A 6324-nucleotide genomic window follows, 5' to 3' on the forward strand; every position below is an offset into this window, starting at 1 on the left:
TATCTATCTATCTATCTATCTATCTATCTATCTATCTATCTATCTATCTATCTATCTAGTTTATCCTCCTCTCATCACTGATGAGATTGAGGGGTTAGAGAAAGAACATGCTCAAGGTCACAGAAAGAGTCAGTATTAGACTCAGAATGGAGCCAGGATTAGAATCCAGGTCTTTTTAGAAATCAGTGCTCTACCAATTTGTAACTATGCCCGAAGGGTAATCAAAATGTGCATACCCTTTGATCCAGCAATACCACTACTAGGTCTATTTCCTAAAGAGATCACAAAAAAGAGAAAAGGACCCACATGCACAAAAATATTTATAGCAACTCTTTTTGTGGTGGCAAAGAATTGGAAATTGAAGGGATTTCCATCAATTGGAGAATGGCTAAACAAACTGTGATATGTAATTGTGATCGAATATTATTGTGCTATAAGAAATGATGAGCAGGTAGATTTCAGAAAATCCTGGAAAGACTTACATAAACTGATGCTGAGTGAAGTGAGCAGAACTGGGAGAACAGTGTACACACTAAAAGCAACATTGCACGATTATCAACTATGATAGACTTAGCTCTTCTTAACAAAACAATGATTCAAGACAAGGCCAAAAGATTATGATGGAAAATGCTATCCACATCCAGAGGAAGAACTTATGGAGCCTTAATGCAGGTTGAAACATACTACTTTCACTTTTTTTTTATTTTTGATAAGGCAACCAGGGTTAAGTGAGTCACCTGGGGTCATACAACTAATAAGTATCATGTGTCTGAGGTCATATTTGAAATCAGATACTCCTGACTCTAGCGTAGTGCTCTATCCACTGTGCCACCTATCTGCCCCTACTTTCACTTTTCAAGCTTTTGCCTTTTGTTCTGTTTCTTCTTTCACAACATGACTAATGTGGAAATACATTTATATAATTGCACATGCATCACCTCTATCAGATTACTTGCTATCTTGAGGAGGGAGAAAAAAAATTGAAAGTCAAAATCTTGTTAAAATGAATGTTGAAAACCATCTTTACATGCAATTGAAAAAAATAAAATACTGTTTACCAAAAAAAGCTAAAAATTAGTCAGTGTTCTACATTATATTATCTCACACAATTTCCTAAAAAGCCAGCCCCTCTATTTTTTGTTACTAGTCACGATCACTAAAATCAATATCAGGGTCATGAAGATGGCTAGAATGAATACTTCATATAACTCAGCTTGCCCTGAATCCAATTCATCTGCTGCCTACAGTACAGATATATCCTTATTTTTTTCCCCAATCACAAGGTCAATTGAATGGAATTTTTCCCCTACCTCTTGAAATGTTTTCAGATTTAGTCACAATTTGAATTCCCTCAGATTACTGATCTTAGGTCTTCTTTCACCTCTGGTATTTCAAATGTGAACATACTTTACTACCAATTCCTGTGTTTTATCATTGAAGATCAGCATCAAATCCAGGAACACGCATATACTATGTATTCCCACTGTTAACTGAAAATCTCACCTTTTAAAGCCAAAGGTGGAATGTTTCTGCTGCTTCAGCCCCCTGGAGACCTTTTTGTTCTGCCTCCCTGGTACACTGACAAGATATCACTGTGCCAAGCAAATCTAATATCCTTCCTTCAAAAGTTCCTTTAAGTGATTATAATATTCTTTTCATGTGATTCTAACTGAATCATTTTTTAAAATAGATTTTGAGGGCTCTTCTTTGCTCCATTCTTTATTAAAACAAACTATCTCTTTATTACATAAGCTTTTAAAAATTTAAGCTGGAGAAAGTATCCATGAGTCAGATTCTTTTACCAACGGGTTGATGGCTGGGCTTGCTTAAATCTGTGATGAGAAACCCTATCAAGATTAAGAGATATTTCACATAAACAATATTAAAATCTCCTATATTAGACTGGAGTAATTCAGAAGAGCATGTCTTTACAGGTCCTCTTCTTTGAATTTTGGGAAGAGAAGGAGTGGTACTTAGCTTTCTCTGACCTTTCTTAAAGGCCTTATAGAAAGATTCACAAGAAAGCATGGTGGTCAGAAGAGTGAGTTTACAGAAGAAAGTGAACAGTCATCCTTGGGAGGAAGGGAGGGAATGGAACAAGCATTTATTAAGCACTACTGATGTGCCAAGTAGTATGCTAAGCCCTATGATTCACCATGTCCTCCCCAGGACAAGCTGAAGCTCAGCATCTAGAAATTCATTGTGGAGATTGCATCTTTGGTAGTTACACCTCATCGGTACCATCAGTAGTCTCTTCCCTCCTGATTTTATCATTGGAAGGCAAAGCAAAAATTCTTCTCAAAGCCTCCATTTAAGGAGAGCTCATAGCCTAACCATTTCTCACCTTGAATCTAATAATTATTATTTCTCTTAATCTAATAGGAATCTCTTCTTATAGCAGACTTTTTTTGAAGACCTTTAGGAATGGAAAACCCATTACCTCCATACACAACTTGTTTATTCTACTTTTTGACACTTCTAAGTCCTCAGGTTTTTTTCAATATCAAAGTGATATCAGTTGGTCAGAAACCCAGTCATTGATGCTAGTTTGATACCCCGAGACCAAGTGGAAAAAGTTCTATACTATCTTTCAAATGACAACCCTTCAAATAATGAAAGACAGTCTTCTTTTATCCACAAATCATAGGATTTCAGAATTGTAAGCAACTATCTATTGGTTATCCAAATCTAACCCATACTTGAAAAAGAATCCATGGGATTACATACCCCCAAAGCAGTCACCCAGGTTTTGTTTGAAGACCTACTATATCAGGGAATTCATTAACACGTAAGACAGACCTTAGTAGTTTTAAGTAGTCCTAATTGTTAGAAAAGTATTTTCTCAGATCAGTGCTAAATCTGCATCATTCTAATTTCTACCCATTTTCATCATTCCTCCCCTCTACTGTTAATCATAATAAAATCATTGGAATTAAACTTAAAAGAGAAATAAAAAAAAAACTGGGAAAGTATTTGCAACAAATATTATAGCTAAAAATCTGATGGCCAAAATAAAAGGGGTATTAACAACAATCATATACCACAAGCTAGTCCCCAAAGCATAACTGGTCAATGATGTGAACAAATAGCTTTCAAGAGAAAAATTAAAAACCACAAATTATCAAATAAAAAGATGTTCCACATCACTAATAGGAGAATAAATTCAAATTAAAACAACTCTTGGGGTTTCACCTAAATTTATACAAGTTTTCACAGAAGACAAAATATGAGTACTCCATTTTTATTCAGGGAAAATGGGAAGAAGGCACATTAATGGATTATAAAATGGTTCAACTCTTCTGGATGTTAATTTTAAGTTATGTAATAAAATGAAAAAAAATTGTGCCTGTCTCTTCTCTCAGCAATCCCATGGGGGGAATATCAAATATTAACAAAAATTCACAGAAAGAATTTTTACAGCAGAGTATAATTGAAAGAAAAAAATCTATCCATTAATTGTGACTGAATGACTGTTTTGGTCTTAACTAGTGATGTCAGCAGTGTAGGGAGTTTCTGGGAGAGTACTCTGAAACTCATAATTCTGTAGGTTTATCTAGAGGCAGTGAAAGGTTAAATGACTGCACAGGGTAACATTTTATTTGTGTCAGAGGTGGGACATGAATCCACATCATCCTGAATGAAGCCCAATCTCTATTCACTATACCACATGGCTTTCGATGAATAATGAACATTTCAATCATTTTTATATCCTTTGTTTCTACATTACCTACACTTTCCCTTGTATTTCTCTACTTCTTTTTCTCTTTCCAAGAAAGTCATCCCTTATAAGAAAGAATAGAAAAAAGAGACAGAAGAGGGAAAAAAATCAGGAAAGCCAGTCACTTAATGGAAAAATTCTAATATTATATTCAAAGTGCTAAATCCATAGAATCCTTCTCCCCCTAACTCTGGAAAGGACCAGAGGGAGATATCTTCTCATATCTTTTCTTTGAGGCTAAACTTGGTCATTAAAATTTTGAGATATTCAATTTCAAATGTTGTGTTACTATTTTTTTATGTTTGTATTGTTATTTTCATCATGTATATGTACATATGCATATATAAACATATGACACATATCCATACATGGGTACATATACACATATATCATGTATGCAGATGTAAATAAATTTGAGTACATATATACATTAACACATGCCTGTACAAATGTAAATGTTGTTTATACACACATGCACATGTGAGTACATGTTACGTGCATATATTGTGTATATGTGCATATATAACACATATACACACAAATACATATTGTGCATATACACACACATACATATATATATACACACACATACACATATACACATATGTGTGTGCCTATATTTATACTTACAAACATACATGTGTTAAGGATAACAACTATGAGCTTAAGTGACCAGGTAGTGATGATACCTTTGATAGTAATTGGGAAATCTGGAAGGAAGGTTTGTGGGTAAAGATAATGATATGTGTCTATAACAATATGCACATTATTCAACATAATAGAAACTAGCATGCATACTAATTGTAATATTAGTAATATTAATGTATCAATATATTAGTGATATGATATTATCTATAATTTGTTACTTATGACACACATGATATATGCATATAATAGTCATATTATACATACTACACCTTAATAGTGTATACATATTTTTTCTGCCATCTCTGCTCACTTTATTTTGCATCAGTTTAAATAATCTTCCTATACTTCTCTGTATGCATCATGCTTGTGGTTTCTTTCAACATCGGCAATATTCTATTGTATTTTGTGCCATAATTTATGTAGCTATTCGTCAGTTGAGGGACATTTCATTTGTAAAGGAAAGATTATTATGAATTATGAAATGATGAATAAGAGTAATTCAGTGGAACAGAGGAATGCTTTTATAAACTGAGGTCCAGTGAAATAAATAGAATCATATATAATATTATATAACATGTAATATGCATATTATATATACATATAATATCCATATTACTAGATAACAGTGTAAATGTAAAGATCACTAAAAAGAAATTGATCTCTAAGGTGTCAAAAACCAGTGAAAGTCTTGGATAATCAATAATCCAGCGTATGTTTCACCTCCACAGAGAGACATGGAAGACTACTAGAAGAGAATATTATTTCATCAGAGGCAGTCATTGTATGAGGTGTTTTTGCTTAATTATTTTTTTTTCATAAGGGAATTTTCAAACTGAAGGGTAGTTGAAATAACTAGAGTGAAATGATTAAAGGAATCAATCAAATATATTAAAAAAAAAAACACTGTTCTTTGATGAGGTCCCTGTGCAATTCTACCATCCTATTAAGACAGCTCCCTGTTTTCCAGGTTGAGAACGAGCAGAATTTTGCCCTTGAGAACTTCTCATCATTCTTGGGGGGGGGGGAGAATTTCCCCTGTAGCTTTATTGAATGTAGTTCAATACTTATCTTTCCACTGAACTCTTTGAAACCACCTCTTCCAAAATCTAAGGCAAAAGTCTAAACTGTTATCATTAGTATTGTCTTATGGACGACAAACTCTAAAATGGAGTAGTCACTTCCTCCTAAAGGTCCTTTATGAACCATTATACCTTATTGGCCAGAAATAGGTACAAAATAGCATTTTTCATTGCTGCTTCCTGTAACATTTGAAGAATAAAATCATAAAAACGACACCAAATTTTCAGCTATTCTATTTTTAGAATATAAAGACCTTGCAAACAAAGGAGTTTTTCCTTTCATCTGCATCTCTACCATAAAGAGTTTAAATGCCAACCACAGAAACTTGTATTTTGTTCTGGAGATAATACAGAGGCATAGAGGTTTCTTGAGCTGGGAATAACTTGGACATGTGACCAACCCATAAGTTTTATTCACACATTACTTTAATGAAGTCCTTTCCTCCAGTTACTCTTTGAATTTCCTTGTTAGTTATGTGTTGCGTCTTATTCACATCTGCTATGTACATTTCCCTCATCTTCTGAGTAATGTTCATTTCAGTTCTTTGGAAACTATAGTGATTTGTGTTCATAAAACACCACCAAAAGAATATTGATACCTTAAGAAATGGACATTTATTTCAAAGACAACTTTGGGGTCATTCAAATAACTTTGATACTTTCCAAATGCAGTTCAGTCCAATCATTCTTATTGTTAAGCTCAGCATCCAATTATTGGTCCTGTTGCAGTGTTTGTTCAATACACAAGGATAACATGTGTATACACACATAGACATACATGTAACTGCATATGTGTAAATACACATATGTGTTGTATTATAGAATAAATATACTACATATCTGCCTTGTGCATATTATTTGGGCACACACGTACCCTGT

This window comes from Vombatus ursinus, unplaced genomic scaffold (assembly GCF_900497805.2).
Source record: "Vombatus ursinus unplaced genomic scaffold, bare-nosed wombat genome assembly UNPS02003292.1, whole genome shotgun sequence".
NCBI classification, from domain to species: domain Eukaryota; kingdom Metazoa; phylum Chordata; class Mammalia; order Diprotodontia; family Vombatidae; genus Vombatus; species Vombatus ursinus.